The sequence below is a fragment of the Mustela nivalis genome (genome assembly GCF_964662115.1).
Source record: "Mustela nivalis genome assembly, chromosome: 6".
In the NCBI taxonomy this organism is placed as follows: Eukaryota; Metazoa; Chordata; class Mammalia; order Carnivora; family Mustelidae; genus Mustela; species Mustela nivalis.
Window position 1 is genome coordinate 73125384 of NC_139025.1, and position 12192 is coordinate 73137575.

Here is a 12192-nt window from a genome sequence, read left to right on the forward strand (position 1 = left end):
TAACCACACTGCGGGTTCCTTAGGCCGGGTCTATCCCAGAACATGCCATGCTGTCTCCGACCAGAGTATGTTAACTCCTTCAGTGCTGTGCACCTTGGATCACTGAATTATTTACACCTCCCCGAACTGGTCTTTTCAAGAACTTTCACCAGGCTGCGTTTGGCAACATGTCTTTCCCAGCGCTGTGTCATCTCCTTATCCCAGAAAGCAGGTCTGAATCAATGACCCTCAGCAACAGCTTATGTCAAGAGGAGACTGGGGCCCTTCAATAGGTTTTCCCCATTTCCACGTTGCCCCAGTTTTATTATAAGTCAGCCTTCCCAGCACTAGTGCCTCGCACCACTGTCAGCAGCCTACCAGAAACACAGATTTTCAAGTAGCAACCACAGTTCCTTACCTTTCTATGTAGCATTGGAAACTTTTCCAACTACTTACACACACATTACTATTGTTACATAAAGGATGGGCGTATATTTGATGGTGAGAACTTATTGCTCTATTCTCATGACTCAGGGGACAAATGAAATCCCCCCACTCTCCTCTGCTGAACTAAGTAAAGTGGCAGCCTCATCAGTAATCTGCGTAATGGAGAGAAAAGTGGGGTTAAATGTTCTGAGTTAACCAGACATTTCCACTCACCGAGACCTCACTGACTGGTCTGGGGACTGAGAACTGCTCCTTTACAGGAGGTGAACTAGAGGTAAAGGTAGAAAAGAAATCTGCCTGTAGAATTTCCTGCCTTCGTTAATGAAATCACAGAGTCCCATTATTTCAGGAGATAAATGTAAGGATTTTAGTATCTACGTCAGGAAGATTTATTTTGGTCTACTGAATTTGCATCGTCTCGATATGCCAATTTCCTCTCTATTTTTTGGCAAACATTTCCTGGCTTTAGCGGAATCCCTCAGGATCCTGTATTCAATTTTTCTCCCTGTACCAATAATCTCCTTTAAGATGGATGATAGGAATGCTTTGGGCTGGAGGTAATTTAGTCTTTGTACAATGGAGTGCTAATCTCTCTGATGGGAATCCTATCCTCCCAACACAACATGAGATGTAGAAGATAATCTGGGATTTTTTTTTGGAGGGGGGGTGGACAAGTAATTTAAATCCAAAGAAAGAAAGGTTTTGATCTGCCCACCGCACTCCCCCTATCTACCAGTCCCTTCAAACTTACTTGGATTCACCGTTAAGAGAGTTCCTTTTCCAAAAGTGAGTTTGTAGGTGTTACTTCCTCACTGTCAGGGAAGGCTTTACAAAAACAGGAATAGGGCTGCTCTTTGCAGAAGGGCCCTGGGGCTCAGAATGGTCTTGATCCCTCAACCCTGCGCTAAAACTACACATTACTGGACAATAAGCCCAGTAGTGGGCTGCTGCAGGCAGAGCTGGGCCTCCATGGGGCAGTGAGCCCCCAAAAATATATGCATTGCTTATTTTTAATTTTTTTAATTGCTTTTCTTTTTCTGACAAAGGCGCTGCCTTAGTTTGGGTAATCTGTTTCTTTTCCTTCTTCCTTCATGGTCTCCCCCCAACCTGGCAGTCACATAGTTTCTACTCTATTGTACTTTGGAGCTGTTTCTCTACTTTTTATTGAAATTGCTCACATTAACTCATTAGATTCTGGTTTACTTGAAACCAATTTGCTAAAGGGAAGGGGAGTCAAGGAGTTTTTCCAGGGACAAATTTGAAGGAAGCAGTCTGAGGGTTTTCTGGTCGTTCCTGGCTTGCTTCCCTGGGATGGGTTAGGCTAAACCAGTAGATGTGAGCTCTGCCAGCCGGGAGCGCCCACAGGCCTGGCCTGAAAAGGAGAGGGCACCGCGTAGCTTCACCTTTCATACTCACTGGGACTGACAGTCAGCCTGGTCCCCTGGCCGAACACCAAATTCTCGCTGCTGCTCCCAGTCACACCACAGCAGATGGCTTTACATAAACTGCACACAGGGCCCCTACCCCCTTGAGGAGGACACCTGATTTGCTTTTCCTAGCACCCCAGCTGCTGCCGACAGTGGCCAGAGTCTAACTAAAAAACCGGACAAGTTTTGGGGCAGAGTTTCCTTGAGGCTGCCTGTGCTCTCCTTGACGAAGTCTCCTCTAGCCTCCTTTGTAGACATGTCCCAGATATTTAATCTCTTTGCCAGTCAAATATTTAACGTCTTTCTTTCTACTTCATAGAATTTTAACATTTTTGTTTTAACCTTTCCTTCTGCCTTTACAGAGCTCCCCCTAAAAACAGCTGGATTAAAAGGATCTTTGAAAACAGAATACGCTAGGTCTCCTGAGTGAAGTCAAGCTGGCTTCCTCCTTAAAATTTCTGGTTTGCATCCTAGGGCCCGATCGCCTGGGACCTAATCCATCGGCTTAAGACAGGAAAGGTTAGGAGGCGAGGCAGGAAATCCAGGGGAAATCCTGCCCTGTGAGTCCTTCTTGTCTCTGCACAATTACTTGGACTCCCTTCTGCCCTCATTCCCTACCCCCCCACCCCCCCTGCCCCGGGGCAGGACACTGCCAACACTTGCCACCTCCAGGGAGCCCTCCTCAAGATGGGTTTTAGCGGAAACCCACCCACGGCCATTTAGTCTGAAATCAGACAGGGTTTCTTCCTTTGCCTGTGGAAATCTGTTGAAAAACAACTTCCAATTTTGCAAAGCGAAGAGGATTACCTCTTGTTTGCCTCTGTCCTCCTCCTCCTCCCCACTCCTCTTCAATAGTTTTTAAACTATTTACAGAAACATCCCCTTTGGGGTTAGAGAAATGTGGCAAGTTTCTAAACTCTTTATCTTTTTTTTTTCTTGCTATCTATTTACCGCAGTCATATATTTACAATCTAAATTTACATTTCATTTCCATTTGCAGGAGAATCTAATGCACTTGCCTATTACTTCCAGAACACTGTGTGTAATGATAAACTCTATCGAAATAAACCAATTCATGAGGAGTTTTTAGGGCTGGAGGTTGACATTTCTCTCTTCCCAGGACAGCTCTTATTATTTCTCTGGGCGAACCTAAGATCAGGGCAGTCCAGCCAAGTGAGCAACTGGGCTTGTGGGGTTGATGTGCTTATGTCTAAATAACTATCTACTGATCATTGCTCCTTGGGATTAATTTGGATTTTCTTTTTAATCTAGTTCCAAAATGCCAGCTTCCAATCTTTTTAGCTCTGAGAATTTCTCTGACAGGCAAAGCTTAAGGTAAATCTCCTGGATGTTTTTTTGAATCTCAACCAATATTTCATCTCTGTACACATCACAAATAAAGGAACCAAAAGAAGGATGAATGTAACACCTTTGGGAGAAAATTTATAACAGTTCTCTGGGAGAGATGAGATTATAAGTAAAGATGGAATTGTGTATGCTTTTTCTAATGATCAATTCTAATACCGGGGCGGGGGGTGTTCTAAATATCCAAACGAGTTTGGAAATATAGCTGCTGGTGCACCTGCCCTTTGGACTCTCATTAGCGACTGGACACATAGGTCAGCATAGAAACAACTTTCTTATTTTTTTAAATCTTACGTTGTTTGATGCATAAGGGACTTAAGGAAGGTCCTCTGGAGCTTATGTAATACTCGCTAGCGCCTCCTGATTCTAGCTTTTCTATGGTAGATAATAATTGGACCACGGAAGTAGAGGTTTTGTTTTCCAATACTCATTGGGTAGTTGGAATCTCTTAGGAATTGTAAACAAAACTTAGCCTCAAAAAATTGTCTGGAATGAGCTTCTTTTGTAAATGGAGACTCTCTCAGGAGTCTCCAGTCTTCAACTACATTCAAGTTAATTGAATTAGGTTTGTTTTGAGAATGGTGGGCACTCCAAATATCCCGGTGGGTATTGCAAGCTGGAGAAAAGGGCCGTTATGACATTTAGATTAGGGAGAGCTTCTCTTCTATTTCCAAGCTCAGCTGCTAGTTTTTCACTGAGGGGCACAGAGACAAGTGGGTGTCCAAAGGGGCTCAACAAAGGCAGGGAGGAAAACATCCCAGTCAGAAACACAGTGCCTAACAGCGCCTTGAGGCATGTTTCCAGATGTTTATGATCTTTCTAATTTGAATATTTGCTTTCACTCTTACCTTTTCCCTAAATATCAGCTTGTCATCAGTATTGACACCAGAAAATCTGATATGGCTTTACCCAGAAAGCTGGGCTCCAAAATTTGGAGAGTTACAAAGATTAGAAGATTCTTTTCCTAGTAGCATGGACAAAGAGGCCTTGGGAAGACAGGGCAGATAATGCGAGAGAGGTTGTTGGCGTTGGTTGTACCCATAGGGCTGCATCTCACTGTCTCCTTTTGGGTCAAGTTGCATTGTACAGTGCCATTGTTAAGTACTTTGATTTGTTCTGTCTTTCTAGAGAATCTCCTCTCTTTCTTTCTAGATGCTTTCTGCCCCTACACACTAAAACCTTGAGTCCAGTTCCATTTGTTAGACACACAATTCCAACAATAACAATAGCAAGCTCAACATTTCCAAGTCTTTAAAGATGTGGAAGAAGAAAGGTCCTAAAAGGGCTCCATTGGAGGCTGTCCTTGTCATCTTTGTCACCAGAAAGACACAGGGCACCAAGCCCCTGAAGATACTAAGAATGGGCGAGTAATTCAGTAATTTTCCCCTGAATTTCTAAGGATGGTGGCTTATGTTTAAACATAAGTCATCTTTAAAACATACCTGGTTGAACACTCACAGTTGTTCCTTTTCCAAATATCCGCTTATTACTGCTTCCCACACAGTGACACGCGACCCTACAAAAACTCAGTTGCTCATCACCTCTTGCTATCTGCTCAAATGTTTACTTGTCACCCAAGACTCCCCCTGATAAAGCCAGCTCTTTAGAGTGAGGGTCTGATGGCAGAGGTTGGGGACCCCTGAGGCATTCCCATTCCTTTTCCTGGAAGTGTGCGGACATCCCCGCACAGCACCCCTGCTTTGGTAGAACAGGGGTAGAGAGGGCCTCCCCCATTTCACAGAGGAAGAACACAGAAGCTCTGAGAGTTCACTGATTTCTCAGAGTTCCTCGGAAATCCCACCATTTCTAATAAGCAAGTAAGCCTTCTCTCAGAACGACTCCTTAGTTCAGTGACCCACAGGCACCCTCATTGCCATCTGTGAGCTGTACCAGTCCAGGCAGCAAGCGGCCGCGTCCCGCACGGGGTAGGTAAACACCGGTGGTTGTTTGGACTGGATTCCCTCAACGGACTGCTGTGGTTTGGGCTTAGGTTATAAAACAGAATGGAGAATTTAGGAAGCGGGGTTCCAGAGAGCAGTTTGGAAGCATTCGTTATTCAGACTTAACATGACTTTACTGTCAGTTTTATTTCTTTTCCAAAGAAGAGTTTTTCAGATCCGCCCCGAGGAACACCCCCACAGACCTCTTTACAAACACTGCCAAAGCCCTTACACGGGGTGCTGGGAACAGGGGCCCCTCCCGCTCTCCCAGGGGCGGCACAAAGGCAGAGATACAATGCGGCGGGATTTTACAATTGTATGGGTTATTCCTGAAAAGGGAGAGGAACCGTGGAAAAAATGAATCACTCTCTACCTAGCAGCCAGCTAGATGGCTTGTCATTAATTAATTGCTTATTCTAGCTGGCCGACAGTTGCAGTTAATTTGAAATAGCTCTGGCTTTGGGGACCAGGGCAAGGTCCTTAACGTGCCATGCCTCAGTTTCCCTGTCTGTAAAGTGGGGGAGAATAATAACTGCGGGGTGATATTGTTGTGGGGATTAGGATATGTAGGTAGGTCGTGATGGTGGTCCTGTTGATGGATCACTGGCTTTACGTGCTGAGAGCATGCTTCCCTGGGCATTATTTTAGCAATGTTAGAGACCAGACATCAGTGACTCCCCGCCTGCCCAAATAGCCCCTCCTCTCCCCAACTAGTGAAACATTTAGCACTGGAATCTGAGTGCCAAGAATGACATTCTAGGCCTTCTTTCTCACTGAATCAGTTTAAGCAAGTTATTCAACCTTTCTGTGTTTCTATAAAAACATAAGATATAAAAATATAAAAAGTTCTCTTCTAGAAAATGAGGGTAATAATAGCACCTAACCCACAGAGCCGGGATAAGGGCTGAATGTGCTAATGAGTGGAGAGCACGCAGCCCATTGCCTAACACATAGTAAGCAAGGAAGAAATCATTATTTGCCCCAGAAGGCAAACACATGTCAACAGCCTCCTTTCGCAATGACCTATAAAATGACCTGTCTTCCTCTGACGGATGGACCAGCAGGGCTTTGAAGGGCAACAGAGGAGCCGCTGGGCAGTTTGATAAAGGGTTAAGTGATTTAGTGAGAACTTAGGAAAAGCTGCATGAGCGCACCTTCATGGTTGGACCGTTTCCGGGGACGTGGAGAGGGCAGCCTTTAGCCAGACAGGATTAGATTATGAGCAGAGATGGGCCAAAAAGCCCTTTCTTCATTAGTTGGAGTCAAAAGGATCTCAAAGCACATTTGAGAAGAGGATTCAATGCTCCTCCACTTACCAAGATGCACTGTGAGCTGAGTTCCCTTCCCAAACGTCAGCTTAGAACCACTGGTTTGTTGAACACCATGATGAGGGGCTTTGTGAAAACCTGTGTAACTTAATAATGAACCCAGCTTTGCAGAGTTTCCCAGGAATTGCTTACTAACTTCTTCAACTTTAGCTCTAAGACAGGATAGGGTGACAGTCTATTTCTTTCTGGTAGTCCAGGGGCCGAGGGCTATATCCAGAGATAGGCTTGCCACTTTAAGACACCAGAAGGGTTAGCCAGCCTATGCTGTGCACATATTCTGTGGTCCGAAGCAGTTGCCTTGATGGGTGCAATGTCTCATAGAATAAAAACGCCCACTGGGAAAGAAATGAGCTCTGCAGTATTTTTAGGTAGTGTTCGATGGTCGTGGTCATGGTGATTGTCTGAAGACAAGACCAGCATTTTCATTTTGACTTTTTCAGTCCCTGCCCCAGTCTGCAGAAGGCTGAGCCTTTCCCCAAATATCAAGTTCGGCTATTGTTCCTACTTCACCTGAAATAGACACCGATGATTTTTATCTCCCTTTGGCAGTTTGGGGTTCTGTTTTGAAGTTCATTAAGTCTTGGACAAAGAATGTCTGGGGTGCAAAAGGGAGCTGCTATGGCCAAAGACCAAGGTGTTTTTTTCTCTCTTGGGTCAGGCCGGGTGAAAGCTATGAGCCGTCTTGGCTTTGCCCTGGACCAGGCTCAGCTGTGTGACCTTGGGCAAGTTTGCAACCTCTCTGAGTTTCCCTGTCCTCATTTGCAAAATTCAAGAAGTGACTTACGTGGTCTTTAAGGGCTTTCTGAGCTGATGGTTTTTGATTTGAGTCTCTGGATTTATCTAAAAATGCTGTGCAATCCTCCCCCTATTACAAGGGTGTCTAGTCCTCCTCCCCACTTCCTAAACAAAATAAATAAGCAAGGTAAGTATCTACTTATTACATAGAGAAATAGCGTTTTCCAGGCCTCCCATCTACTTTAACATTTAATCTTTTCGGAAGTTTATAGTCAGGAGTTTGGAACTGAATCCTCAGGGGAGAAGTATTCTTTCTTTGGAGCTTCCAGATAATTCAGAAACCAAACCAAATAAACCGACACCTTTGGCACAAAGCTTGTACTTACTAAGTTTCACTCTCACAGCAGTCCCGGTTCCAAATGTAAATTTCCTATTTCCTTTCTTCCCACAGGAGCTGACGACTTTACATAAACTCCAGGCTCCTGCTTCCCCACAGCAAAGGTGGTTTGATCTTTACAGCCTTTTCCCACAGGATAATGGAATTCATCACCTAGCCAAGAGTTTCAGTTTTCTAAGGGTACTGAGGGGTTTCGGTGCTAACACTGGGTCTGAAATGGAGGTACTTACACTGACAATGGACTGAACCCCCTTCCCCTTGTGGGGTTTCTTAGCATCCTTACACAGTGCCCAGGCCCTTTACCAAAAGTCCCTCCTTAGTGCTAGGTTGCCACTTCCTATTCTCAGACCTGCCTCTAGTGTAATCAGAGGCACCATATATAATGAGGTCATTTAGGGTTGCCCTGTCCTGCTCATGCAGCCCAGGACGCAGGCTGTGAGGAGAGCAGGACCAAGCCTGTTAGGATGGCCCAAAGCTCTTCTCTGGCTTCACGGGCAGCTGGGATCTCCCTATCCTCAACACCTAGCAGGCTGTTCTTTCTTGCCCACCCCAGAACTGCCTGGTTGTTCACTGATGGTTCTGACCTAGAGCTGGGAAGGAGACCCCCGTGGGCATCCAGTATGGGAGGGAGGCCAGGCCCCTTCTTTCATGATCAGAAAGACAGAAAATTAGGGAGCCTAATTTCAGAAATGTACAATTCTTAAAAAACTTTCCTCCCAAAGACTTTATAGATCAGCTCAAGATAGCTTACAACTGGGAAAGTAAGCCTGCCCTAGAAAATAATGGAATACATGCTAAAGCCTTTCAGAAAATAACATTTTTGATTACCTCGTGTTTTAGATTTTCCATGCTGTTGTACACATTTTTTAATTTTTTCTTCTGAAGCTCAGCTTCTTACTCAGGTCCACATTCAACCATGCCTGGGTCTCAAAAGTGAATCTGTTGTCACCGGTCATCCAGCCTCTGGCCCATTGATAAAACCCCCTCCTCCCTTAGGGCATTGATCACGTCTTCTCAGAAACGGGCCCAGATGATCTCTGGGAAAAACTCTGGGCACTTAATAAATGTTTGTTAAATTGAATTGTATTAAACATTCATCTTTTGTTCCTAGTCCTCGAGGAACACTTGACTATCTCTCTGACAATTTTCAGATGAAAAAAAATTAATTCTGCCAGATATTACTTGCTGAGTTTCATGATTCTTTTTAGTCTTGGTTCTAAATGTCAGTTTCCTATTAACCCCATTCCCACAGGGGTGAGCACCTTTACAAAAACCAGAAGCATCAGCACGGTTGAAAGGCATGTGGCATCAACTTTGTTCTGTTTCCTTGCTAGACTGAGATGCCTGTCTGTCCCCTGCAGGTGCCCCATCTTCCCTGGGGAAGGTCTGCCCTGCTTCCCTCTTTCAGAGCAGACACAGAAGAAAGCAGAGTAGATTTCAGGGATGAAGATGATAACTAAGATATCAAAATGTTATCATACTATGCAAAGATGCCTCTTTCTTCTTCTTCTTCTTCTTTTTTTTTTTTTGGCCAAATTGATGTTTCTTCCAAAGGCTGTTTTCAGCACTTTCTGCCTCCCAGATGCAATAATAACCAGATTCCAAGTTGGCATCTGGGCCTGAACCTCCAGGCTCTGATGAATCACACATATTGAATCAAGAAATTGTGTTACTCCCCAGTGAAGAAGCCTGCTTTGCTTTTTCCCCCTCGCTGGGCAATGAGGACCTCAAGCAACATGCATGGGAGGACTATAAACTAGTAACTCTCCTAGGTCAGCTCTGTGGCTTCATATTAGAATCCTAGGGTGTGAGACCTGAAAGGGAGCTTAATGACCTCCTGGTCCAATGCCCTCATTTCAAAGATGGAGAAGCGGAAGTCCTGAGAGATAAATTTGCTCAAGGTCATGTAGGTAGGTCAAGGCAGAGCTAGGGCTAAAACTCAGGACTCCTGAGTCCCAGTGCTGCGTCTGCTGCTCCCTTCCTGTGATTCAGGAGCATAAGGATCTTCCCTAGGAATTCTGTGGCCAGCGCAGGTATGGTTATCCCTGTTAAACAGTCGGTAAGCCATACAAACAAGGCAGTTGATTTTGGTGCATAGTTTATAATTTCAAGAAAGAGAGAGAGCATCATAACTCATTAAAAAAAAATTTTTTTTTTAAATTTCTTAGGCTGCAGGCACCAGCAATTGCTAGTAGGGGAAATGGTCCGTGAGATTCCAGGGAAGCCAAAGGGAAGACAGAGATTTAAAAATTTGTTCTTTACCAAAAGGCTAATCCAACAGAAAGTTGGCTCTGATTATCCTTTCTCTGCGGGACTCATTACAGGAATGACATCTAGAGCAAGGTGGCAAACACGAAACCGTGTGGTGTTGCCTCCTGCTCCTGCTCCCACGACATATCTTGCTAATAGACACATCACTCTTTAGCTCTGAGTCTGTATGTGGCCTCACAGTCCTTCTGAACAGTGTTCCAGAAAGCCACTACCAGCCTCCTCGCCCTGGGGAGTGATTGCTGAAAAGACCCTATAGAAGTCTTGTGAAACCTGGCTGACAAGAGTCAGATCCCACACCGCCCCATCCCAAAAGGGGTCACTGACCTGGTTGGACCAAGACCGTTCTTCTCACAGGCGGCTCCAGACATGGCAACAGCAGTGCCACAGAAGTTTCGCTTCTTCCTCGCAGCTCTCCTTCAAACGTTGGCTTTGGGGCTCTTCACACCAGTTCTTGCCCAAAGGGCCTTCAGCAAGATCCTTCCCAAAACGGAGGTCCTGGGAGGTCCCCCTGCCTGGGGGTGAACGGCATCTGTGGGACCTCATTCCCTGACATACTTCCCATCAGCCCAGGTCTGTCCTGGGGGGGCTTGGAACAGAATGTGGTACAGAGAAAAAGTGATGGAAAAACCCTTTCTCTAGACCATTCAGCTCCCATCACCACACATTCAGATGTCTCTAAGCGTTTCCTTTTGATCACGTTTCTATTCTTTCATAAAAAGAGATACATTTGTCCATATCCACCCAAGGACATTTCCCCATGGCCTCTACTGCTGATTACACTTTTTGTTGACAAGAAAATGCCCATGTACCCTCTTAGGGTACCGTCTTATATCCTTATAGAGGTCCTCTTTGAGTGACTGGGGAGGATAGGCCAACAGAGAAACAGCTGCAGCTCGGGGGGTTGAAGGCGAAACGGGAACAGAAGCAGCAGCTTTGACTTAAGTTGTGAACAAAGAATATTTTCCTCCCCTGACCTGTTTTCCATCACCATCCCCAATGACCTATTTATGGAGATGGGCTAATTAGAGCAGCAGAGGGCGCTGCAAGGTCAAAAACAGAGCCGCCCACCTAGGCAGAAGCGGGGAGAAAAGTCTTTTTTTGAAGGACTGCAGTGACCAAGAGCCAAGCTGTGGGACAAGAATGGCCTTGTCTACCAAATCCCGCCAGGGACCTCGCCAAGTCCAAGGGCTGCTCTGGAGGTGTGGTTTCAGGCTAATGAAAGGCAGTCTGGGGCACTCATGAGGCCTTGGGGAGCTGCTCAGGCTGCAGGCATCATAGGTTTAAAGGGGCTGCGATAGAGAAATTCAAGGGTGAGAAGTCTGGAATCGGTCATTACATTCTGAGAGTCTCTCTTCTCCTGAAACGTTGGGGGTCACTTGACTGTACTCAGTTGCGCATTGTGGTCTCTCATGAAGAAGCCTGTTGCAAAATTTAGAAAACATACAAGCAGGCTTGGAAGGTTCATTTCTCAGGCTCCCACTGATCTTAAGGATTTGGGAAGAGCCCTGTGGTCTCAGGGCTCAGGAGGGCACGGAGCTCTATGACATGCTTGCAAAATGGGCAAAAAATTAAAGATATGGGTCACTTTTTTTTTTTTGACCATTAATTGATACAATGTGACTTTCACCAGATTTCACAACTTTTTTTTTTAGATTTATTCAGCATCTTTTCTCTAAATATTTTTGAGGAGAATAAATCTCTCAGGAGTTATATTTATCAGTACATTTAGCAAACATTGCAAGAACGACAACAAAGCTAATCCCAGATCATTTACCGGTGTCTTGCATACATTATTTCATTTAATATTCCAGCAGTCCTGTGAAAAAGCTAGTACTGTCACCTCCATTTTACAGAGGGAGAAATTGAGGCTTGGAAGGGTTAGGTCACACTTAAGGTCATGGAACAAAGAAATGCTGGAGCTGAGTGAACCCAGGCACCTGCCTCCAGAACCCCACTTCTCTCTTGTTTTTTTCATTAAAAATGAAAAAAAATTCTCTTACAGCTTTGTTGAGAAATAATGGATATAGCACTGTGTACATTTAAGGTGTACAACCTTTGATTTGATGTCTTCACTTGTTGCAAGATGGTCACCAACACAGTGTGAGCTTGTACCTCTAGCACGTGACATAATCACCATGACTTTTTTTGTGGTGGGAACATTTATGATCTTTTTAAAAATTTTTAAGATTTTATTTGTTTATTTGAGTGGGAGAGAGAGAGCAAGAGCAAGGGGGGAGGGACGGGGGAGAGAGAAAATCTTCAGCAGACTCCACGTTGAGTGAGGAGCCCGATGAGGGGCTCGA

General features: G+C 45.0%; 1 long non-coding RNA gene and 1 gene segment (V, D, J or C); one reads left to right on the forward strand and one right to left on the reverse strand.

Annotated features, from left to right (window-relative positions):
* LOC309866777 (M1-specific T cell receptor alpha chain-like) overlaps positions 1-12192 on the reverse strand; it is a 341597-nt gene that overhangs the window by 66001 nt on the left and 263404 nt on the right.
* Positions 1-12192, forward strand: part of LOC309866788 — a 489301-nt gene that overhangs the window by 29344 nt on the left and 447765 nt on the right. The gene's annotated exons all lie outside the window — the stretch shown is intronic.